At 47.3% G+C, this 25,329-nt stretch overlaps 1 pseudogene; it reads right to left on the bottom strand.

The window, feature by feature from the left end:
• Positions 1-2,119: 2,119 nt before the first annotated feature.
• On the bottom strand, positions 2,120-2,945 carry LOC147698208 (uncharacterized; annotated as a pseudogene).
• Positions 2,946-25,329: the final 22,384 nt, after the last annotated feature.

Below are 25,329 nucleotides of genomic sequence, written 5' to 3'. Positions count from 1 at the left end.
TTAGCTCATATATGATTGAAGCATGTGACATGGGAGGTACAGGGAAACGTGGATAATGTAGTTTGTGTTTTACTTTATTGAGATTGGCTGCTGAAATTAGTAGTAAAGAAATGAGAAGCATATTCTCACCTCAGTGTCCTTAATAGAATTCTTGATGCGTCGGCTATAAAAAAAATCATCTACACTTGCTTTTCACGCTTTATAAATAAATAACCCTCCTTCTCTTTCATTCTGAGACCAATCTCATAAATATGTTTCTCACAAACTCTTTCTGTATAGCTTCTGCCACAATTTTTTATGTATTTTACATGCCTCAAAAACACTTTTACTTTTCAAGACTGTTAGCCACAAAATATCAGACATAATAACATTGTGAGCTTGGCCCGAAAGCTGTTTGCACGACAAGTATTTGTTTACATGCCATTGCTCCAAGAATTTGAGAACAACATTCACGCCCCAAATGGGTGTATGGAGTCTTGGAGGGTTGATCAAACGGATACCTTTCATCTATTTGCAGACTAGAGGGTGGTCATCTAATAGTTTACCCTCTACTGTGAGGTGTCCTGCGGAGATTGCTGATCTGAAGTTATGAACTGTTTGGTATGCTAAACCTGAAGATCCTAGTTCTGATAGAAATGTTATTACTATACAATGTTGTGCCCCCATGGGATCAACACTCCATGTGTTGCACCAAGCACACCATCTCCTCTGAGCTATAGAATATATTTTATGGGTGTTATCTGGCCAGGCCTGCCTGATGAAGGATGCAGCTTGTTGTGAAATGCCTTGGGTATGCCATTTCTGCCTGAAACCATCTAAGCCATCAGCTTGAGTTGACCTGATAGATTCAATGGATAAGGAATACCTTCCGGGTCTAGGAGGAGATCCAGCTGAACTGGGAGTAGAACTGGAGGCGCACTCGCTAGAGTTAGAGCTACTGGGAACCAAGGTTGCGCTCTCCAGTAAGGTGTCACCAAAATGAATTCTGCTCCTTGTCAACTGATCTGTGACAGAACACAGGGAATCATGAGGAATGGGGGAAAGGCATAGCCTCGGAACTGATCCTAGTCCAGGATAAATTCATCTGTCGCCTGGGCATCTGGATCTGGGCGCAAGTTCAAAAAAGTGACCGTTGCGGATTGAGTCATGATGCAAACAGATCTATTTCACACAGGCCCAACAATCTGTTCAGAGCTTGTAAAACTGAGCGATTCAGTTTCCAGTCGCCAAAATCTTGTAAGTGTCTGGAGTTCCAGTTGGCTATGGTGTTCCTCTTGCGTGGTAGATGCTCCACTATGAGGGAGATGCTATGATCGAGTCAGAAGGGACAGAAGTCCTTGGAAACCTAGAAATGCCATTTGCTGGACTGGCGACAGGACTGACTTCTGGTAGTTGATCAGGAATCCCAGCTTCTGAAGAAGTTGTATAGTTCATGATAGATGAGTCCTGAGTGTCTGAAGGTCCTGGGCCATCAACAGGAGGTTGTCTAGTCAATTAGACAAACTCCTCAAGCCCTCATTGCTTCTACGACTGGTCTCATCAATTTAGTGAAACATCACAGGCCTATGAGAGACCGGATGGAAGGGATTTGAATTCCATGCACTGTCCTCGTCATATGAACTGTAGAGACCATCTGTGAGGTGGGAATATGGGGATGGAGAGGTAGGTATCCTCCAGGATCAGACTGACCATCCAGTAGCAATCCTGTAGAATATCTCTTAGCAAGAGAATTTCTTCCATTTTGAAATGTTTGTACAATATCCAGACATTGAAATCTTTGAGGTTTAGGACTAGTAGTGACCTCTGCCCTTCTTTTCGAACAGAAAGATGGGTCTCATGAACCCTTTGGGGTGTGGAGTTGTCAGGCATATTGCCCCGTTGTCTAGGAGATTTTGGATATAAAAACTTGTTGTGTTTGGAAAAAATATATTTGTCTTAGGGGGCCAGACTGAGTTGGAGATTCTTAAAATTCCAGTATGAAGCCCTGATTGGTCTCCAGTACACATGGGTCCATGCATATGCATTTACAGTTGTGGTGAATAGCGGCACTCTTCCTCCCAATATCACTTCTGAGAAGGGAAAAACTCATACCAGTAGATCTTGTGTCCTTGATTGCATTCTATTGTCCGTGTCCAGATCTGTAGCAGAATCTGGGGTGGCCACCTCTGGGTTGAGTGGGATAGAATGTGGGATCTGGTTAGTCTCCATACCAACCACCTTTGCCGTAGGCATAGTAGCTTTGTTAAGAGCTTTGGTGGGTTCCACAGTCTAGCACACCCTCCACGGCACCCGGCCCTGACAAAAAGGCCTCTCCAGAATATTCTTTTTAGCGACATTTGGACCTTGTATATAGTCGAGTAGGTGACACAAAATCTGGACAGTTCCTTAACAAAGGAGCCCCAGAATAATAGGCTGTCGGCCATTGGGCTGCCTTACGAATTGGATAGATCATTGAGTTTAGGATCTATTCTCATCAGGATAGATCTCCTGGGCACCATAGACATGGTGCTGTTGGCGTTTCCTAACATGTAGACTGCTCACTGAGCCCAGCCAATCAGATCGTCAGTACTTACTGGGGAGTTGGACTCTTTGAATTAGTATGCTAAGTCTAAGATCTTAGTCAAGATTCCTGTCAGGTCAAGTAGTTTATCTTGGCACATCTGACATGAGCGATCCAGGCCCTTTTTTAGATCCCTTGCGTATTTTTTCATAAAAGTGACCATGATAGGATCTACCTCTGGCGTGTCTGCAACCTTACCCGCCAGGTCTGGGCGGGGGCACTCCATGTGGAGGCATGCATGTACTTCTTTATCAAAAATTCACCATAAATGGGTATGAAGGTATTCCGCAACCCCTGGAGGGGGAACCCACCCTACCGGAGGCAGCCCACCCTCATGCGACAAACTGGCTGCTTTCTTCACTGAGAAATCAAGGCTTATCAACATTTAACTCGCCTCCAAGAAGGCGCTTCTGCCATCCTCCGGGTCTATTCCACCCCTTGACCTTTTAGAAAACCGCAAACCTATCAGTCTGGTCACCAAGAGCAATGCATCATGGAGCACCTTTACCCATTTCAGTGAAAAAGACATCAACAAGATTCTTCAGAATATCAACCCTTCTAACCATTTCAGCTACCCCCTACCCCCGGCCATCTTCAAAGAAATCAAGAAAGTTCTCATCACTACCTGGACAAGGATTTTAAATGCTTCACTGTCACACAGCATGATCCCAGATTGTCTAAAAGCAGCTCAGGTATCACCGATACTAAAAAAAACGAACGCAGATAATGCTGACCTCAATAACTTACGCCCTATCTCCAACATCCCCACCCTAGCCAAACTCCAAGAAAAATGCGTACAAACCCTACTTTGTGCTCACATTGAGAATTTCAAACTTCTGAACCAGCATCAATCTGGCTTTCAGAAGGGGCACAGCACTGAATCGGCTCTCACTCACGTTATGGATGACATTTTAAAAATGCTTGACCAAAAGGAATTCAGCCTCCTGATCCTCCTCGACCTTTCCTCTGCATTCGACACAGTCAATCACGACAACTTCCTATCCATTCTAAAGAACAAGATGGGCTTTGCTAGGGCATTACAATGGTTCACGTCCTTCCTCCACCATAGATCACAAAGAGTTAAGGCAAACCACTCTCTCTCCCAGACCTCCCCAGTTCTCATGGGTGTACCCCAAGGGTCCTCCCTAGCTCCTATACTCTTCAACCTTTTCCTGGAACCATTAGCAAACTCACTACATTTCATGAACATTCTCTTATATATGAATGCCGTCGATACACAACTCTGTTTGAAAATCTACTCCCCAGATAACATCATTTCACTCAACTCTACCCTATCGTATACTCAAAATTGGTTAACTGAGGACCATCTCCTGCTCAACATCTCAAAAACTGAATTCCTTCTCATCTCTCCTCCGAACCACATCCCCAAACTAGACCTTTGGATGAATCACCTCAGGGCTTTCAACTGCACCCCCCTCATTATAGGCTCAGCCAAATCTCTCAGAATCACCCTGGACAAGCACCTGAACATGAATAATCATATCAGCAACAGTAGAGGAACAAATCACTTGATGAGGACACTTAGAAATATCAAACCATTCCTTCCACAAACGGATTTCAAGCAGGTAGTTCAAACGCTCGTCTTACCGAGATCAGACTATGGCAGCGCTATGCTCTGTGGCCTTCCCAAATACCCCATGGCTCCACTAAGGGCATCACTGAACGTTGCGGCCAGACTGGTTACTGGTACTAAATGAAATGTGCACATATCCCCAGTCCTAAAATCTCTTAAGTGGTTACCCTACAAAGCTCTAATCCAGTTCAAGATTTCCGCTCTGGCGCACCAAGCCCTACACTTCAAAACTCCCTGGTACCTTGAATTATATTGCGGGGGAGAGCCTCAAGAAGCACTAACACTTTTCTCTTGAAACCTCGAATCTTTAGGAAAAAGAGAACTTGCCTGAGAGCCTTCTCCGGTGCCGCCCAAAAGATATGGAACTCTCTGCCACCGGAAATACGCAGAATCTCCTCAGCGGTTGCTTTCAAACGGGAAGTCAAAAGATTCTTACTGAACAAATTCCTACCTTAATTGGGTTAAGGTCACCTGCACTAGGTCATTGATCATACAACCATTGGACCATCTTTGGATGATGCTCTTCTTAACTCATAGTGTGCCCCCCCCGTTTAGTCTGCTATGTACCTGCTTACTGTATTATGCTACTTTGACCTATTCTTCTTGTAATTATGTGATTATTCTTGCTTTTATTCCTACTTAAGGTCGATATTGTATGTATTACCCTCCTTCCTGCCTAATTTTTCTTGTAAAGCACTCAAATATCCTTCGGGATCCTGTTCGCGCTATATAAAACTTCATAAATAAATAAAAATAAATAAATTGACTCCCTGGGGTGAATTACTTCATTGGGCTCGAATTGGAGCGCCCGAGGGGTATGGACTGGAGCCCATTTCCTCTTACTGGGTCTTGCCTTCTCACCCTCATCACTGTCTTCAGTGTTTGAAGAGCAGTCTGAGTCTAGGGCCTCTGCGCACTGTGAGCTGTGAGACTGAGAGGACTCTCCCTGTGGGTTGGCGCTATAATAGTGTTCAGTGTCTCTCTTGTGCCTTAGCTTTTCTAAAGCATCTTCGTGTACCTCTGGCTGTGATTTACTCTTGACTTTGCTCTTTTTTGATGGGCCCACCTCATTGTTGGCCAGAGGAAGTTGGGGTTGCCAGCCTTGTTGGCATGCAAACTGACACAGCTGTCCGTGAAGGGACCTAGTGCCCGTACTAAGGCCCTATTTACAGCTCGCTGTACAGCGCAGTCCAGTGCATCCACAAGATCTAGCTCTAGCTGGTCATCACCTTGTTCATAGTAGATGTCTTCCTCCACCATATAGGGATCCCATTGTACAATTCTCTCTGCATGCATACTCAATTTACTGGAAGTTAAGAGAGTAAGGGGGGAGTAGAAAACACCCTGCCAGGCCAAGGATTGTGCCTTAATTTAAATGTGAAGGGAGCTGCCTGCACCAAAAAACCACTCTATTCAGAGCCTATACAAATGTATAAAGCCCTGCACACACTTGTGAGAAAGGGCTTAGGGGGAGCATTCACCCCTGCCACCACATACAGAGATGGGTCATGTTGTATGTAGAAAAAGCCAGCAAACGGGCTGATCAATATCCCCGAGTGTCGCATTCGATTTCTGCACATGCGTGTGGTGTTGTCCTTTTTCGCAAGTAAAAGATGCTGCACACATCAGCGAGACGTGCGCTGTCCACTACCCGCTCCACTGAAGCAGCAAGCAGCGTAGGAGTCCGACTGCCGTAAGTGTTAAAAAAATGAAGGCAGTGACCCAGCGCTGTAGCGCACGTAGTGGGTGATTGGTAACCTTACCACTCCTGCTTTCATAGAACTGCAACACGTAGAAAGCATGACATTCACAGCAAATAGAGGTATGAAATACCTATAATTACGGCATAACAAGCATATATAGAAAAGAAACATTCTATGTGATCGAGATATGAGATATCTATAATTACGGCAGTACAAGCCTAAATAATTAAACTGCACTTATCTGGCTGCAAAGCAGCAAAGAAAGAGGACACAAAATGGTGACGTCTACAGTTATATGGGTAGCTCATATATAATTGGAGCATGTGACATGGGAGGTACAGGGAAACATGGGTTATATATTTTGTGTTTTACTTTATTGTGAATGGCTGCTGAAATTAGTAATAAAGAAATGAGAAGCATATTCAGAGCCTCCGGGCGTGACATTTGTGGCATGTAAAAACAATATTACATAGAAATAGAAGAGGGATGGCAACACTCCTTCCGTGACAAAATGGCTTTGGACCAAAATATTCTTTTAGGACAATAGATGGTACTGTGGTAGCTCTTAGTGGGTATGAGTGCTTTTCAACAAATGTTCAAACCCCAGCTGGGAAAATTTGATTTTTATATTCTTTTCCATTTTTTTCTATTTTACCCAAATGAAAGATGTCCCATGTAAATCACCCATATCAGTGTCTGTGAGATCTGTGGCCTTTTTAGTCAAGCCAGTGCATGTCAGAGATTTGTGACATGCTGTGGCACGTGGAAGGGGGACCAGGTTTGCTATGAAATAAATCCCTTAATTTGTGGAATGAGACTTTGGGAATGGTTGTGTAAGAAAACTAAATGCATGGGCCAAGTGCCAGAATGGGAGGAAGGGAGGGCTCTTTGTTTATAAATAACGAAAATCAAGTGTATATTTGGGTCATGTTAGAAGAAAAACAGCATGGAAACAGAAGAGGGACATCACCCTTTTTCCAAGACACAAAGGCTTTGGGCTGAGAAAATCTACACAGAACAGATGGTACAGTGGTAATGAGTGCTTTTTGACAAGGGTTCAAACCCCAGCTGGGGAAAATCGATTTTTATATACTTTTCTATTTTTTTCAATTTTACCCAAAGTAAAGGTTCCCTTTTGTATATCACCCCTAGCAGTGTGTGTGAGATTTGTGTCCTTTTTAGTCAAGCCAGTGCATGTCAGAGATTTGTGACATGCTGTGACACGTGGAAGGGGGACCAGGTTTGCTATGAAATTAATCCCTTAATTTGTGGAATGAGACTTTGGGAATGGTTGTGTAAGAAAACTAAATGCATGGGCCAAGTGCCAGAATGAGAGTAAGGAAGGACTCTTTGTTAATAAGTAACGAAAATCAAGTGTAGATTTGTGGCATGTAAGAAGAAAACATCATGGAAACAGAAGAAGGACATCACCCTTTTTCCAAGACACAAAGGCTTTGGGCAAGGAAAATTTATGCAAAACAGATGGTACAGTGCTAGTTCATACAAGCTAAGAGTCATTTGACAAGGGTTCAAACCCCACCTGGGGAAATTCTTTTTTTATATTGTTTTTCTTTTTTAAACAATTTATTTATTTTAGCAGAGTGAAAGATAGTCCTTAGGAAATCATCAACTGATAATCATGAAAGACCATGTAAAAAATATGTGGCATATGTCACATCAGCTGTGGCATATGCCACATGACAGAGTGACACGTGTCACATGCCAGGAATGGGCTCCAACCCTTACTTACTGTCAAAGGGCTCATATTTCATTACAAATGGAAAAGACTAGAGGGGTGTGGATAAGAAACCTGTCCTGTATGGGCACGCGATAACGTTATGCCTAGGAGACTTACTGTTGTGGTCTTTGTCCAAAAAATAGTCTCTGTGGTCCCAAAAAACAGTCCTAGGCCGACACGCACACGTTTCTCATGAATTAAATAGATCCTGGAATCTTGAACCGAAGTCAGCGCCTTGAGTCAGAACATGATGTCATATGTGACAGAAGATGAAAAGCATGGAAGACTTACTGCCGCCGGTGGACGATTCCGAACGCAGTAACAAAATTCTATTTCTGGGCTGTCAGTAATGTAAATACATCTTGAATAACACAGATGCAGTAATTAGGTGCTTGGCCAGTGGAATAGAGGTAACAAGACATAGTAAGTCACTATATATTCATCAAAAGGTCTGATTAGAGTTACAACAGTAACCTATGTATGGAAGGCAGTGAGTTTTTGGGAGTTGTAGACATTTAATGCCGGTCGTAAGTGTACGGATTGGGTAACCATACTTATTAGCCGTAAAGCAGAGTACCCACGTATTGAGGCAATGTATTGAGGCAATGTATTAAATACATATGAATGGGAAAAACAAACAACCGAAACAGGCATATTCATACTTAGCTGGCTTAAAGGAAGGAATATCCATGAGTTCATGCTCGGAAAAATGGTGAACTCTGTGAGAAGTTGGCCCGATATATAGTGCTCACTATTCTAGTGATCACTGTGTATCATACCAAACGACCCTTATTGATGATTGGTTGTAAGTCAATCTTATAGACCAGCTATCCTAGTAGCATGGACAAGAGCAGTCTTTAGGCTAAACTCTAGAGGGCGTGTTAAGCCAGCTGTTATACCATCACATATACCCCTTGAACACCAAGTGAAAGGACACCACACAAGTTGTTATGAAAATAAAAGGATATTTATTTATAACAAGTCTACCCTGAACTCTTTATGAGTCAGGGAGCTAAGCACACAACAAAACTCTTACGAAAATACTTTAAGTCGCACAATTTACACAAATGCCCGAGGGGCACGAAAAACCATATACACTAAAAGTGGAATGCGAAATACTAGCAGGAAAGTAACAAGATCCAGAGGCTTCAGGATCGCTAGGACTACACTACTGAACCCTAAGGTTAGGAGCAGGAGGCCTAGGGAGATCGGGTGCAGAGTGTGCACTCTCACGCGGGATGCGGGACAAAGTCTATGGATGCTAGTATTCACAAAGTTACTGTTATCGGACGAATCCGACTAGATAGACTGAAAACGACAAAGGATCTGGACACTTAGATAGTGAACCTACGTTGGAGCACCGAAATGCTCAGGTTACCTAGCCCAGGGGCTGCGGCTGCATAGGGTTCAAAAGACGTCGGGAATCCTTGTTGAAGTCTATGGAGCCTGAAAGAAGAAGTTGCTGGCAGGCGACCAGTGAAGATATTCGGAGGGATCCAAGCCTGGATCGGTGATGGGGACGACCTGAAAGCAGAGGGGACTCAGTTCTTAATCACTAGCCAGTGATTAGGTGGGCACCAGGATGGCACCGGATGAAGTCACCTCGACCAGGTGAATGGGCGACGCTGGACTCTGCTGTCCCTCGGACCAGGAGGCGTTGTCGGCGACCAGGCTGGAGGTGCGAGCTGTCCCACGAAGGTGTCTGCTGTCGGCGATGCTGGACCCAGGATTGGGGCAACAAACCTTGGCAAAGTCAAGCCCATGCGGTGGAGTCAAGATGGCGTCTGGAGTGGACCAGGAGGGTCCGGGGTGCTCCTCTCTTGGAAGGGAGCAAGGGCCAGTCTGGAGCAACCAGACCAGCGGTGTAATCGTCGTGGTGCGTCGTCAGGAGGGCCACTAGCCAGCAGGCAAGTGACTGGACAACGCGGTGAGCAGCAAAGAGCAGAAGGGCCCCACGCAGATCTCGTGGATGCTGGGGGGCTGGACTTCGGTGCTGGAGCTGCTCAGGGTTAGGGCTTCTCAAACCCCAAAGCACTCACTTGAGGAGCCCTCGGCGGTCGTGCTGGTTAAGCGTCGTGCAGTTTTGAAGATGGCTGGTCCCTTCAGGTCTCGTCACACCCACAAATCTCGGCTGGGCTGATGATGCAGGTAGAGGTCAGAGGTGCCAGGGAATCCGGGTCTCGTCGAGCTGGGCAGTCTTGATCCGGAGGATGGACTTACAGCAAACCGCAATGCTTACGTGGTGCCTGCGGGTGCAGGGTGGCTACTCTTTAGCCACAAGGGAGAGTCTTCAGAAATAGTCAAGAGTCCTTTCGTGGAAAGTAGTCAAGATTCAGAATTATCTAATTTGGGAAGGGGGCCTGCTCCTACCTTTATCCTAAGAAAAGGGGCTGGCACGCGACTAGGTCCTGCCCATAGGTGGGACCAGGAGGGGGGTGGTTACACCCCTCTCCTTTGTCCAGTCTCCCCCCAGCTCAGGGGCTGGGGTGCGCCTGGAACTGGTTTGAGCCGGCACATGCATAGTGAGCACCGGGGTGCCACTTGCAGTCACCTTCCTCTCAGCCCTGCCTACCTGGGATACACAAAACCCTGTCTGGGATGGTGCTAGCACCGCCCCTGACAGGAAACCCTTTGTCCAAGCTCTCCTCGCTGGAAGGACTCCCAGCAGCAGGAGGTCAGACTTGTGTCTGTGGTGGCAGCATCCATTTTGTGATGCTGAGGCTCGAGTTAGCTTTAACCGGGGTTCACAGTTACATACATGTCGTGTCCCTCTAGAAGGGTGGAATGCTAACCCCGTCGCCAGAATTGGCGAGGGGTTAGTATTCCAATTCGTATGACACCTTACTCGACATGTTTTGATAAAGCGATACCAAAGTTAGCAAATAACCGCGAGGATTATAATGCACTTAAGAGTATATGGTATGCGTTATCATGGAACAGCTATTAGGACTTGGTTCCGCAAGCTGCAGACGGGCTCAGCTCATGCCAGAGCACCATCTCACATAATTCCAAGCACTCTGCCTTCAGGATTGTTAAGGCCTGCCATCGGAGTGACTGATAGGAATACATGTGTCCATTTTAGGGTTACATATAGGAATACTATATCTAAAGCAAAGGGTGATTACACCACCTTGCCCCAGCTGTCGTGCAGCCAGTTGTGTCAGATTTGGATGGCCAGCCAGGGGTGGCATAATACATGCTGCAGCCCCTGGTAGGCCCTGGGTACACCTAGGCCCTGGGTACCTAAGGTACACTGTACAGGGACTGATAAGGTGACTCAGTATCCAATTGGGTATGCACCTAAGGTACATGGAATCCATTTTACAGAGAGAGCAGTAGGCCTGGGGCCCTGAATAGCAGGGTCCCAGGTCAACTAACTCGAAAAACCAGCAAAACACCAGGCAAAAAAGTTGGTGGTAACCATAGTCAGATATCCACCTTCCTACAAACTCTATAATAGAAAATGGTAGGAAGATGGAGGGTAACAAGTGCCCAATGTGATGCACCATAATAGTGAGAATCCAATGGCGGTGAAGTGATGAGGAATGGAGGAGGCACCAAACCAGTGTGGTATGGTGACAGTGCCGAAAGTGAATTTTAAATTATATGACATATTAACGGGTAGAGAGTTTATTGAGAGTTAGAAAGGGGCAGAAGCAGCAAAGTGTAATGTAGTGAGGGTGTTGAGTAAGTGTTCTTTATTAATTAATGAGTCAAGAAAATGCTATGAGCGAGATGGTGGCTGGGCACTATTCAGGACCCCAGTCTCTGCTTTCTTCCTAAATTGACATGGTAAGTACTTATGTACCTCCACAATTGGCTGCTGCTGTACCCCTGTAAGTCCCTAATATATGGTACTAAGGTACCCAGGGCTTAGATACACGAGGGGTCTCCCATGGGCTGCAGTATGTATTGTGCCACCCATGGGTGTCCACTCAAACTGTGACTACAGGCCTGCCATTGCAGCCTGTAGTAAGCTGGTGCTAGCATCACTTACGACAGATATACATTTTCTTATATCAGAGAGCACTACACTTAAAACCTATAAGTCACCCCTTAGGCACGCCTTTCAATCCTGAAGGCAGGGTGAGGGTTGTAAGTGCTTGGGTGCCCCTGCATGAGCAGGACACCCTTACAAACCCTGGAGTCAATTCTCCAGGCTTTGTAAATGCGGCCAGCCATTTTAATACATATAGTGCCTATCCCTCATTACACGATGGCTAACTATATAGTGTCTGTTCCGAACCTTTGGTATCAGACATGTTGGAACCATACCGCAACATCTTTACTGGTATTGGAGGTATGATTCCAAGCACTCGTGGTAACAGCCTTTCACGATCTGCTAGCAAGCTGATGCTGCTGCCGACGCCTGACACGATTCTGCCCTTCTGCTGTTGCGCTGAGCTTGAGCAGGGGAAGGCAGAACAATAGGTTTCCTTTCAATTGGAGGTGATACCACCTCCCAGACAGGACTTAGTGTATTGGGGTGGGGGCGCTTGCCAGTGCCACTAGGCTGCTACGAAGGGCAGATTTGGTGCCCTGCTGCCATACTCCAGTTTGAACCAGTTCAGGGAGCTGTTGACTCCGACTCTGGCTCAAAACTAGGGTCTTGGAGGGACCTTAGTCGTCCTAACCCCTTTCTTAGGGTATTTAAGGGCTTACTTGTGGGTGGGTCCTCAGATACGTCGTGGGACAAGACTCAATCCTGAGAGCACATCACTCTTCAACCGTCTGGACACTTAGACTTCACCTGGGACCAAGACTGCATCAAGGAATTCTCCTGCTGCTTCTGGTCTCGCTGTTCTGCACGTCTGGTGACCACTGTGTATTGTGCTTACTTACTGATTTGCAACTTGAGTTTTGTTGTGTATTTGTTTTGATATCTCAGGGTAGGAGATATACCAATGTGTTAGTGAGTGTTGTGTAAGAAATAGATATATTTTTATATATGCACTGTATTTCTTTTTCATTTAACCTACACTACAGGATTAGATCTGGTAAAACAAGCTGCATTACATTTTTTCTGGATAAGCCTGAAGGCTGCTCTCCACAGCTACCTCTTAATGGTTGTGTAAGACCACTAAAATCTCCATAAGGGTATCTGAATTAGTGCAAGGTGCTTCATTTAAATTGGTGTGCACCATATACTAAACCAGCCTCCAACAGCAGTATTCACAAAATGCGAGCATTTCAAACTCCTGCCTAACTCCACTAAAAAAAGTATAGATTCCAATCACTCAAAAGACTCAATAAACATGCTAATCCATCTTTATCTAGCACACACTCTGAGTGAAATCTCTGTGAAATCTCTGTGAAATCTGCTGTGGTACCCTCAAGACCACAGCAGACAGCCTTATGCCACACTGAGACCACCCGTAGGTGTATATCCCAGTATCTTACACCACTTCGGACCCGATAACAAATTCAACTTTACTGCACAGAGCGCATCACTCAAACATTTCACTTAACCTCACACAGCCCTTTTTCCCGCAATCTAAGCTTTAATCAATAGCAACGCACAACCGTATTAATACTCACACACTATCTCTTCTCATTTATCATACTCCTCCAATACTGGCACTTGGTCACCACCGTCTGAACAGAGAGCTATGGATTCAGTCTAATTTTAATCAGGGTCTCAATAGGAGTCTTAGTAGGGATTCCCTCTTATATCCTAACTTCATCGAACAGGAAACCATCCGCCACGCTACCAGAATAACTATTGTAGCATTTCTGGGCCCATGGACAATTTACTTTCTTCTCCTTATTTTTAAATTTATACCACTCTCTTGACCCTCTGATGGGCCTTTTTTTTTTTTAGGGTTCAGATGTAAAGGGTCCCAACAGCCATCCAGTGAGAACTAGGAATCGGATAGCTGGATTACACACTACAAATTAAACAAATGTAAATTACTCTCATAACAATGCTGTAAAGATAAAAGATGATCATGGCAAGCCCAAATCTTCTAAAGAAATGTAGGTGACCAAAATTATACACACTAAGCTCGGTTAAAGCTAAACAGAATAATAGCATTAGTATTTGATGCTCCGAGATCTCTCTAATATGAGCTCTACTGATCATTGATACCCAAATGAAAAATACACATGGACTTGAATAGAAATATGCACATTGACTTGAATAGAAATAATCATGATAGCGGAGCCGATATGGATATTTTAGTATAGTTTATCGAAAGGTAAGGTAAAACAAATGCATCAGTAAATTTGCATCACGTTATAAGACAAATTGGTAAGATTCTAATAAGATACCAAAAGCTCAAGAGTGGACATGGAAATATGCCAGTTCAATAAGTCTCCCAAAAAGGAAGAGACCACCAAGCGCACACAGTGTATGCACCAGTTGAGAAAGGTAGCTAGGTATGTTCACATCAGGCAAGTTAAGATTGCCAGGAAAGCCTGCAAAATCTCCAGCACAGGATTTTTTTGCCAGCATGCGTACAGAACTCCAGTAGCAGCTCATCCGTCACCAAAACCATCAAGCATGCCACTTTAGTGCGTACTTTAAATCAGACAATATTATATTCTTAAAGTTCCGGGGGTGACTCATCCTGTAGTCACCTCATCTGGTCAGACCACTCAGTTCATTGGTCAGTTTAAATGGAGTTCCTATCCAACACAAGCACACCGCATCCTGTTTTTTTTTGCGTATGTACAGATCAAGAAGAAGAGAATGCAGCATGATTCACAGTACATAAACTCCAGAGATTCGACCCAGCAAACAGTTGTTTTGGAGAGTTCAGAGCAGGTTGGCAACAGCTCGCTGGGTCGGGGAGGCCTCTGGAAGGGCTCTGAGTTTCACTTCAGGAATGTGTGTGCTGTGAGAAAAAAATACCCCCAGGATTCTGCATCTGGAAGAGAAACGAAAAAGCGAACAGACGTGTTACAATTAAATAGATTTTTTTAATGTCAAAGAAAATTTAATTTTTCCAAGGCACCCAGCTCATGCCCAAAGAGCAACTAATAATGTAGTCCTCGCGCATATACTCTTGGCTGAGTTGGGGGGAATGTCTGTTGGTTTCTTCCTCTTGGTATCATGGCCTTGCCACACACCAACGAACAAAGCTGTGAGTTATTGAGAATATGCAGTTTATAAGTTATCCAACGCACAGATTTCCTTTTTTGACCGATTACGAAGTTACTGCCTGCTAGAATAGGCCAACTGCCTGTGTAATGGAAGACACATCATAAATTTGTATAGCCCTCTACCTCGTACTGGAAGGACATCTCAATAAATTAAATTACACTGGCCTCAACCCACTGGAACCCAATTAAAACTGCTGTGTTAAAATTTTCAGTAAAGGACAAAGACAGAAGAACTAGATATGCTTATGCCCGAGAGTGACGAGAAGTATGAGTTACTTACCTTCGGTAACGATGTATCGGTTAGAGAAGATTCTAGCCGCAGATTCTTTAACGTAGAATTATCCCCAGGCGTGAGACTGGATCCGGAAAACTTTTCTGCCGCCGCATCCCTACGCGCTGGGGGGGACGGCTGACGTCGTCTGCATCCGTGACGTCAGGATACAGAAGTTCCACCCCGGCGCGCCTATGTCAGTTTTCTTCTGAGAACTTTTCCGCACCACAACGCGGAGCCATCACAAACAAAACTGTGAAAATACTGGAACAGTGTGCGAAAACCCAGGTAAACAGAAGGGAAAGAAACGAATGGTGAGGCACAGCACCATCCAGAATAGTGCCAGGCACTAAGGCACCAAGACACGGAATGAAAGAACAGAGCGCAGCTACTGAAAGCAAGCCTGCAGACAAATACAACAGCCTCCCAGGGGGCAGGAAGCATATGAAAGAATGTGCGACAGATGAAGAAGTCCGCAACCACCGCCCAGAACAAAGCAGGGTTCCAGGGCCAGAACAGAAGAGCAACGACAATTCACCCCAGACAACACCAGCAGGAAGAATATCCTAAAAAGAACTGAGGGTCGGTATCCAGCCAAGGGACCTCAACCCCAAGGACTGCGAGAGTCAGAAGTACAAGCCACACAAAAAAGCAGAGCACGAGCGAACCCCACATTGGAGACCAAGGCGCAGAGGCGCAGAAGTACCCAGGAATTTATCACCCAATTACCAAAAAGGAAGGCATAGAGGAACAACAAGGTGCACCTCCCCCTAGTGAGGGAGTAAGAAAAGGGCACTCGCACAGAACAGCCCCCCTGAGGCAGGCGAGAGACAGAAGACAGAGAAGGGTCCTCGCAGAAACTGGGAGGAAGGGCGGGACGTGGAGGAATCTGCGGCTAGATTCGTCTCTAGACTCGTACTCGTACATCTGATAGAGACTACTAGCCGCAGATTCCTTAATGTAGAATAGATACCCTAGCCATACCCAAAGGGGAGGAGAGTCTGGGAGAGGACCCCCTCAGCCTGGAAGACTATAGGGCCCCAGAGGGGACAAGTTATAGGGACAGGGAGAACCCAGTCCCCCTCCAGGCAGAAGAGGACCTCACCAGCTTAGAATAACGCAGAGTCTCACAGGGGATGTGTTAAGGAGAGGAGAGGAGAGGGGCGACCCAACACCCACCAAGCAAAGAAGCAAGACAAGACGAAGGGAGGACAGTACACCCCAAGCCTTGTCAAGGCAACAGGAACCCCCACCAGAAGCCCAGAGGAATAGACAACGGCAGAGGAATAACGAAGAAGAAGAATCGCCCCAAGACTCCAAGGAGTAGAGCCAGAACGGAGACAAAGCCCTCCACTGGAGCACACAGGCAGTGAAAGGGACAGTTGAACGTGACACAGCCTGAAGTTAATGGGCAAGGCAGGAATGACGCCTCAAGCCACAAGGCAGACGTGGAAAGAAAGGCGTAGTCTCGAAAAGCCCCAGCGAAAACAAAGGTAGGAGCACAAGGACCCACGTCAAGGTCCCCGGTCGAAGACCAGTAGAGCAAACGGTGCAGCTGACTACAGACAAGCGCCCGAGCCAAGCGCCAGACCACACCGAGCTCCAAACAAGGGCAAGGCCAATGGAAATCCCGAACGACCCCAAGAAGGGGACCGTTCCAGACAGAAACCAACACACGAAAATGGGTGGGACCACCCGGAAAATAAGAGGAGGAACAAGTAGGACAGACCCAGCCGTCAACACAGTCAATCATCCCCCCTGGAACACCAGTCGGAGGACCAGGCCAAAACGGCGGACAGGAGGGTGAAACACTGCAGCACAATGCCTAAGATGGCATACCAAGCCAGTCAATCTATTCATGAGATACTTAGAAGGACAGAACTGAAGCAGGGCTACCTACGCCCAGGTAATGATAAAGAAACCGCATCAGCGGAATATACCACCACCAAGAAAGGCAAGAACCCGCAAAGGAGGGTCCACACCCTCCCAGCGAATGACCAAGCTATGCAATAGCTACAAGTATCCCGCATGGGGTATGACACGTCCCAAGAAAAGTATGGGAACCACTCTTAGGGGAAAAATCCCACGTCAGAGAACAAAACTATAAACCTGCGGCTGCAACCACAGAAGGTTTAGTAAGCAGCCAAAAAGTATACTCTTGCCAAAGAAGTGGTCTGAATCAGCAGCCAACTGAAGAAGCGGGCCAGCCAAGGGACCCCAAGGGAACAGCAAACCACACAGAAAGTGTAACAGTCACTCCAACCCCAGATTCCAGGAGCAAGTAGGATAACACCTCCAACCAAGACCCGGAGGATCAACAAACCAACCTACTGAGGAGGAGGCGGAGGAGGAGGATGGAGGCCTACAAGAAGACACTGAATGGGGAGTCTGCATGAGTATTAAACAGAAGTACCCCGTCAAAGGGCAGATCAACCAGACGCTATCTAATATTTTCGTGGAAAACGGCATCACGTAGCCAAGCATGGCGACGGAGAGAGCCTCAGAGGTGGCCACAGCACGGCCAACAGCATCGGCAACATCCAAGGCTGCACGAAGAATAAACGCGGCCAACTCTTTACCATACAACACATGGCCCCTCAGATCAACACGGGCACCCTCATGGGAGACATGAGAAAGAAGAGACTCAACAGAGTCCCACAGGCTGGAAGTAGCTCTGGTCAACACACACAAAGTGGTAAGCGCCCGCAAGGCAGCACTGGAAGAAGCAAAGACATTACCGTCCCATGAATCTAACCACCAGGCCTCCCTAGACTGAGGAAACAACACCACAGGCAAACACGGAAAGGCATTCAGCAGAAGAGAGCCTTGAGTAGAAGGGTGGAAAGAAAGGCAGACAGGATCATGTAGGGTAGGACGGTGGCGATGCAGGAGCTCCTGAGGCACCGGATCACCCGTGGCAGGATGCCCCCAAGCTCCACCTAAGAGAATTGTGGAATGACGCTTCAAAAGGAAGGAACAATTCCCGTCCACCAGAGCCCTGGTGGAGAACTTTCAAAAGGTTGTCTGTCAGAAACGGAGTGACAGGTTCACCCATCCACAGAATATCAGCGGCTGTTGAAATAGCCTGCACAAAAGCAACACTGGTCTTAGTACGGCGCTGTGGAGGGGAAAGTTATTCCTCCGTGGGCGACGGCTGCAGACTGAGCCGTCCATCCCCAAGTCCAGGGGGGAGCGGCCAGCCCCGTAATAGTGGTGGATCCACAGATGAATGGGGAACCTGAGGGGCCTCAGTGGAAGGTGGAGAGGCCGGTGGAAAAACCAGCCGCGAGCCACAGAAAGAAGGGTCGAGGATTTAGGCCGTGGGGACGGCGAGGAGCCTTCCCTGGAAGATGCTGGTGAAAAGGCAACAATACAGTGCCCTGTCTCCGGGGAGGAACACACCAACAGATGACAGACCTCTGGAGAAGAAGGGACCTCAGGAGATGAATCCAGAACCCTACGCCGGGGTGGCTCCGTGGAGTCTGCCACCGGCGCCTGGTCGACGTCGATCGGCGCCGGAGTCGGCACTCGTGGCGCCGGCTCGACTTTTGCCACCACGTGCTCTCCAGGAGAATGGGGCGGGGTCGACGCCGGATCGGCGAAGGAGCGGCGCCGAAAAGGCGCTGGCTCGGCCTAAGATGGGGCAGCTGCCCGTGTCGAGGACCGAGAGGGACTCGGGAAAGCGCCCCAGGTCCCGGCCTCCACCTGTGACTCCACCAGAGCCGGGGAGGAAAGCTCCCAGCTCCGAAACGGCGCCAGCTCGACCTCTGGCGAGGAAGCCGCCTGCTCAGAGGACCGAGGGGGACTCAGGGGGCAAGCCTGGAGTCCCAGCAATCTCCTGCCACGCCACAGGGATCGCCTTAGGGATATGCGGCGAGGCAGGAATGCTAGGCGCCAAAGAGGGGAGCCCCAAAGGACTGCACCTCAACGACACCACCCTCCTACGACCTGAAGCCGAAACCTTTGGTGCCGGGCCGGAGCCACCGGCGACTGCGCTGAAGCGCCGCGCGAGGCAAGGGATTCACGGACGTTTCTGGAGGTGGAGGAAGGGCCAACGAAGCCTGCAGAGACGCAGCGTAGGTTGTCATTTGGGCCCTCAGTGGCCTAAGTATCTGCTTCAGAGATCTGTCTGTAGCCTAAATGCCACTCCTGCCTGTGAGAGATTAAAGCTAGTACTAGTCTGCCCTGCTGGTTCTGTTCTATGGTAAATGGAAGATTTCACATATTGACTTCTGTCAGAGAAAGAAACTCTCTTTGCTACTGCCATCCTGCCCAACTTCTGTGAGGAAGTAATACTTGCACTGCTGCTGCCCAATTTGTACCTACCCTAGGATGCGAACAAACTTGGACTGATGGTACTCTAGCCGTACATGTACTCTGAAATTGGAAAGCTGCACAGTTTCTCAAGGTGTACCTGTTCTATAATGAGGGGTTGTTGTAACGTATCTAGGGCTCTAGTGTAATTTTCCTGATTCATGCCCTTATATAGGTATAACTTATCATATCCTTATATAGGCATAAGAATCATAACCATATTTAGGCACAGCCAATGCAGTCCAAATACGGCATGGCTACTTCCACTAAGCTCCTAGAGTACAACGAGTTCTTGAAGACAACCAGCCTTCAGAAGTATGGGACTTCCCCCTGCTTCAGTATTGATTTGTCCAGAACTCCTGGAGCGTGTAAAGAACTTCGAGTTCTTAGTGACGTTATTATGTCCACCCTTACGTCAAACTCGGCACCTTCCAGGTATAAATATACCCACATCTGCCCTAGCAAACACACGGTGGTTTGGAGCAGATCGACTAACTACTTGCCCGACGCCCTGCTGTAGCTAGTGCCGAAGGAAGCCGACCCTCCAGCTGACACACTGAGAGGGACGCTGTCTTTTCTCCTGCCGAGAAATCCAGCTCCAGTGTTTGCCTGCTACCCTTGCGGGTTACTGGGAGATCGAGTCCTGAGAGAGAGATACAAGACCTCCTTCATTCTATAACCAAGGTACGGAGCTAATTAGACCCATATAGAATTCTTGGATAGATTCTTGGCGGAAACTATTTAACTCAAGCTACACCTCACTTACTTCTTCCCTTGTACTAGACTTAGGTTAGGTACACCGGGGTAGGCGTATTTTAGATGCACCAGTTGAGTACTTTTAGTCATTATTTGTCATGTATTTTATCTATTTTAAGTATCTTATGGCTTAGAAACCATATAAATGCTTTTATAGTATTATTTCATAATACTCCTTTTACTGTACACACTTTACTTCATAGCAAGTATTACGATTGTTGCAATTAACTTCTCTTGCATGAGAAAGATCACTGCTCAATAAATAACCTTTTTATTGAAAACGCCCGTCTCTCTATTTCTCTGCAAAAATCCTGGTGAAACTAAGCATGCACGATTGACTGAGTGAAATAGCCATCTATTGTTTCCGCGACACTGAAGATATATTTCTTATTCTTGGGGCACAAAGTTGTCATGTTATATGGTTGTCAGAAACTAATCCCTTCTTGTTTATTCGAGAAAGTTTCTAGTGACCTCTGAGCTAGCTGGCATTCACAATTAAGTCTAACATATTCAATAGAGACCTAGTCGACCTAAATCCTACGTCTAAACTATCGTTTATGTTATTCCAATGCGCAGAGCCGATTGGGAATATAGGAACTACACTACAGGGTATGCTGCACCCGTCCTATATGTGTGAGAGAATTGTGTTACATTTATATTCCTTCTGCTACCGCTACCTCTCCTTAAGGTATTTGTGTCAGGGAAGGTTGTGCTGCTGGTGTCTATGTTATACGTTTGTTGTGTTGTAAAGCTAGGAATAAAACTTTCCACTACACATGAAACAGTTCACATTGCCAGTGCTTTTTTAATGCATGATGTGAGAAACTGCGTGTACCCTTAGGTGTTTCTCATGAAACAAGTAGTTTTAGAAACAATTAAACTGTTAAAAGCAAAACTACACACCACAAAATACAACATGCTTTTGATTAAAACAAAAATAATATGATTATATCTTACGTCATGATGCCAAAGTGCAGAGTTGTGAAAAGCTAAATAAAATGCAGTTCGTGGCTTTCTGCTTTTTTTCTTGTAGGCAAACATGGGTAACAGCTAGTGGGTGACGAGGCAGAGGTAGCCAATATGATGCAAATGCAAGCATCTCACATCTAATGGGTTAACATTAACAGTGTGTGGAAAACAAAGGGCGTTATGTACCAAAACAATGCACGAAGCACCAGTTACACGTGTCTGAAGACACAAAGAAAAGAAAAATAAAGACTTGTCATCCCCTCTTTCCAAGCACATCCTTGGCCTCTAAGTTGGTGCAGTTTAGTTGGGGATCTTATCAGTCGAGGCCGTCATGACTTGCTGGTGGGGGGGGGGGGAGGGGGGGGAGGTCGTGGGGGTTAATTTAATAATAAAAAAGAAATGAAACTTACTTTCCCGTCGGACGGGTCCAGCATTGTCTCTGCTCCTCTCCTGCTCTCCTTCCTCCGGCAGGAACAGGAAGCAGGCAGCAAGGCTCCCACCCCTAAGCTAATCACAACTTTGCAAGCAGCGTTGTGATTGGTTTGGACGTCGCCCTACCAGGGACCAATGGCCCGGCCATGTTCTCCATCTAGGTTGAATTGCAGCCTGCATGGATTAGGGCAGAGTGCGCATGACTGGCTTGGTCTGCCCCATTTTATCTGGGCCGACCAAACCAGTCATGCACACTCAGGAGTGGGCACACCACTCCTCCCCTGCGGAGTCCTGGTCACAGAGCAGCCCTGCTCATCCACCCACAACCAAACCCTTCTTTTCTGCTTTCTAGAAGTGCGAGAATCACAAACATAAAATGGTACTTATTGTAGGAGAGTAGGGTCTGCAATCCTATGGTCACCCCAGATTTTTGCTTTTTGCTTCACTGGTTTACGACTTTCCCTGGCTGTGGGCCTGCTATTCAGACCCACAGCCTAGCTGTTCTCTCTCTAAATTGACATCCATGTACTTTAGGTGCATTTACCAATTGGTAGTGGGTCACTCTTGTAAGTCCTTGTACAGTGTACCATAGGTACCCAGGGCATAAGTGCACCCAAGGCCTACCAGGGGCTGCAGCATGTATTGTGCCACCCCTGGCTAGCCATCTAAACAGACACAAATGGCTGGTAACACAGCTGGGGCAAGGTGGTGTAATCACCCTTTGCTGTAGATATAGTATACCTATATCTAACCCTAAAATGGACACATATCCTCCTATAAGTCACTCCTATGGCAGGCTTTAACAATCCTGGAGGCAGAGTGCTAGGAATTATGTGAGATGGTGCTCTAGCGTGAGCGGAGCCTGTCTGCAGCTTTCAGAACCAAGTCCTTTAGCTGTTTCCATGATAACGCTATACCATATACTCTTAAGTGCATTATAATCCTCGCGGTTATTGCTAACTTTGGAATAGCATTATCAAAACATGTCGAGTAGAGTAGGAGCTTAGCGCGCACCCAAGATGGTCGTGTGAGCACAGGGCTGCCCGGACCCTCGCCACCCTTCGCCATCTATCCTGCAGTTATCCTGATTTCTTGGACGGATTCTTTAAGATGAACCTTGGCTGAGTTCATAACTCTTTTCAAATCTTAAATCGGAATTGGGCAACCGAAACTGTGTTGATTTGAACTTTTTGGGCCCACCGGGAGGCAAGCCGGGGACTGGGCGAATCGTGGATCCGGGTCGGAATCGAACAACAACGGCAGTGGGGTCTCCTCAGTCGCCCCTTCATCACTTTCGGTTTCGGTTCTGGATCCTGATATGGTCTGATTGTGAGGCCGTATCCCTCGGCTCGGTGCCATTCCAGCCTCCAGCTGACTCTGCAGTCGTGTGGATCGCTTTTGTACTTTGGTTTTGGCATTACGAGCTGACTTTTGGGGTCTATTGGTGCACGGCCTCACGGCGGCCATTTTTACCAGGTCTCGCGGGCCCCTCTGGGGCGCATCTTTCAACATGGCTGGTAAGGGTGACGCTGAGAAGCCTAAGACGAAGGCACCTCTTCGTGGGGGACTGGTCCAGACAAATGTTATCGATCGCTACACTCAACCCAAAGGATCCCCTGGCCTTTCCAGTCGTACCCCAGAGGATGCCAAGGAAGATCCCTCTGCCCCTGTCGATCTGTCCCTACAGGACATCATGGGCGCCATCTCTAACATGAAGGAGACCATCGGTCAGCAATACGAGGCACTGGCTCGTAAAATCGACACGGTCGCCATCAATGTCACACTGATCAGGGCCGACCTGTCCAAGACCAATGAGAAAGTGAAATCATTGGATCTCAAGACTTCCAGCCTCACGACCGATGTATCGGAACTTCAGACGGAAGTTGGTAACTTGAAATCAGCCAACGATCTGATGTTCCATCGGCTTGAGGAGTTTGAGAACAGGGCGCGACGCAACAACATTCGCGTCATTGGAGTGGCAGAAAATCCTGAGCCTCACTCGGTGGATCTCCTGGTTGAGGATCTTGTCCAGAAACACCTTTCTCCCTCTGGACTCAGCAAGTTTTTCGCTGTGGAGCGTGCGCATCGAGTGCCGGGTGGAAAGCCCAAGCCAGGCGCTCCTCCGCGGCCCATTATTGCGAGACTCTTCGACTTCAGAGATCGGGACGCGATCCTACAGGCTTCGAGAGTACATGGCCCGGTACACTTCGAGAACTCCTCTGTCAACTTCTTCCCGGACTTTACCCAACAGGTCCAGAGACAACGAATGGCCTTCCAGAGGGTAAAACGACGGCTTCGGGACCTTGGTATGAAGTACGCTATGCTCTTTCCTACTAGGCTTCGAGTGGAGTACGAGGAGCGGACTTTCTTTTTTGATCGGCCGGACAATGTGAATGACTGGCTGGACACCCTACCCGGCCGGGGTGATCGGACGGAGCACCCTGGCGGTGCCGAAGGTGGTGAGCCTACGCGGAAGTGACTTTTTCGGTCCCTGACTTCCGAACATTAGACCTTTCTCAGCTGGGTCCTGTTTATTTTCTAATATGGTTCAGTGCGGTTCAGGTCTGGGTGGCGGGTGGTGACGGGCCTCTTTCCTCCTCCGGGGTCTTTTTTTAGAGTGGGGTTTTTAGGGCGACAGTCACACTGCATGTTGGGGTGGCATTGTGGTCTATTGCAGGGGTGCAGGTAGGGGGGAGTTGTAACTGGTGTTGGTTGGGGGGTGGTTTGGGAGTGTGTTTTTTCTTTTCAAGGTGACAATGTGATTTTTTTCTTGTTTCGGGTGTCCGGCTCTTTGTGGGGTTACCCATGGTTTACTTGTGGGGATGGGGGGTAGTGGGTTGAGGTTGGTATCATGGAACGTCAATGGATTGGGGGATCGTATCAAACGGGGTGTTGTGTTGCAATATTTGCGTCGTTTGTCTCCTGATGTGGTACTCTTGCAGGAAACGCATTTGGTGGGAAATGTGTGCCATGCCTTAAACAGGTGGGGTTACCGACTGGTGGCCCACTCGGGGTTCACAACTGGTTCTAGAGGGGTTGGTATCCGATTCGGGCTTCCCTCCCCATCAAGACAGACAGTGTTACCCTTGATGATAGAGGGCGCTACGCCGCCATCACCGGTAGGTGGGAGGGTAAAACTCTTTCCTTGGTTACAGTATACATTCCCCCAGGTCTCCAGACCTCTACTTTCTCTGATGTTGGCCGACTGCTGCTGGGCCTCCCTGACAGTCTCCTTCTTATGGGTGGGGATTTTAATTCGGTGCTTTCAGGCGGGTTGGATCGCCACCCCCCCAGGACGCTTCCCACTTCCCAATCTTGGTCTGGTGGGTTCATAGATACTTTTGGCTTGGTGGACTGCTGGAGGTTAATGCATCCGACGCAATGTCAGTACACCTTCCATTCTGGGGCCCACTGGAGTCTATCCAGGTTCGATTATGTCCTTATGCCTGCAGTTCAGTCTTCCTGTGTCAGGGAGATCAGACATTTGGCCCGAGGTATCTCTGACCACTCTCCTTTGTGGCTTAGCTTTGACACGGGGACACACGCTGAGGGGCGGATTGCCCCAATCAATCCGTGGTATCTGCGCGACCCCAAGACCCGTAATAGCCTGATAGAGTCCCTAGATTCTTACTTCTTGGAAAATGAGGGGTCCGTCTCGTCCTCTGTGTCCTTGTGGAAGGCATTCAAAACTGTCATTCGTGGTCAGGCCCTGTCCTGGCTAGAAATATGGAGGTTGAGAATCTGGAGGCAGAAATACTTGAGTTAGAGGCTGACCTGGAATCAGGCGTCACCCGGGAGACACTCCACGCCCTTAGTTTGAAACAGTTTGATTATAAGTCCCATGTTACAGATGCCGCTAAGACAATGTTCAGGGAGCAACAGGGCAGA

This window comes from Lissotriton vulgaris, chromosome 8 (genome assembly GCF_964263255.1).
Source record: "Lissotriton vulgaris chromosome 8, aLisVul1.2, whole genome shotgun sequence".
Classification (NCBI taxonomy): Eukaryota; Metazoa; Chordata; class Amphibia; order Caudata; family Salamandridae; genus Lissotriton; species Lissotriton vulgaris.
Note: the sequence above shows the minus strand (reverse complement) of the source record. Positions and strands in the feature narration are given on the sequence as shown.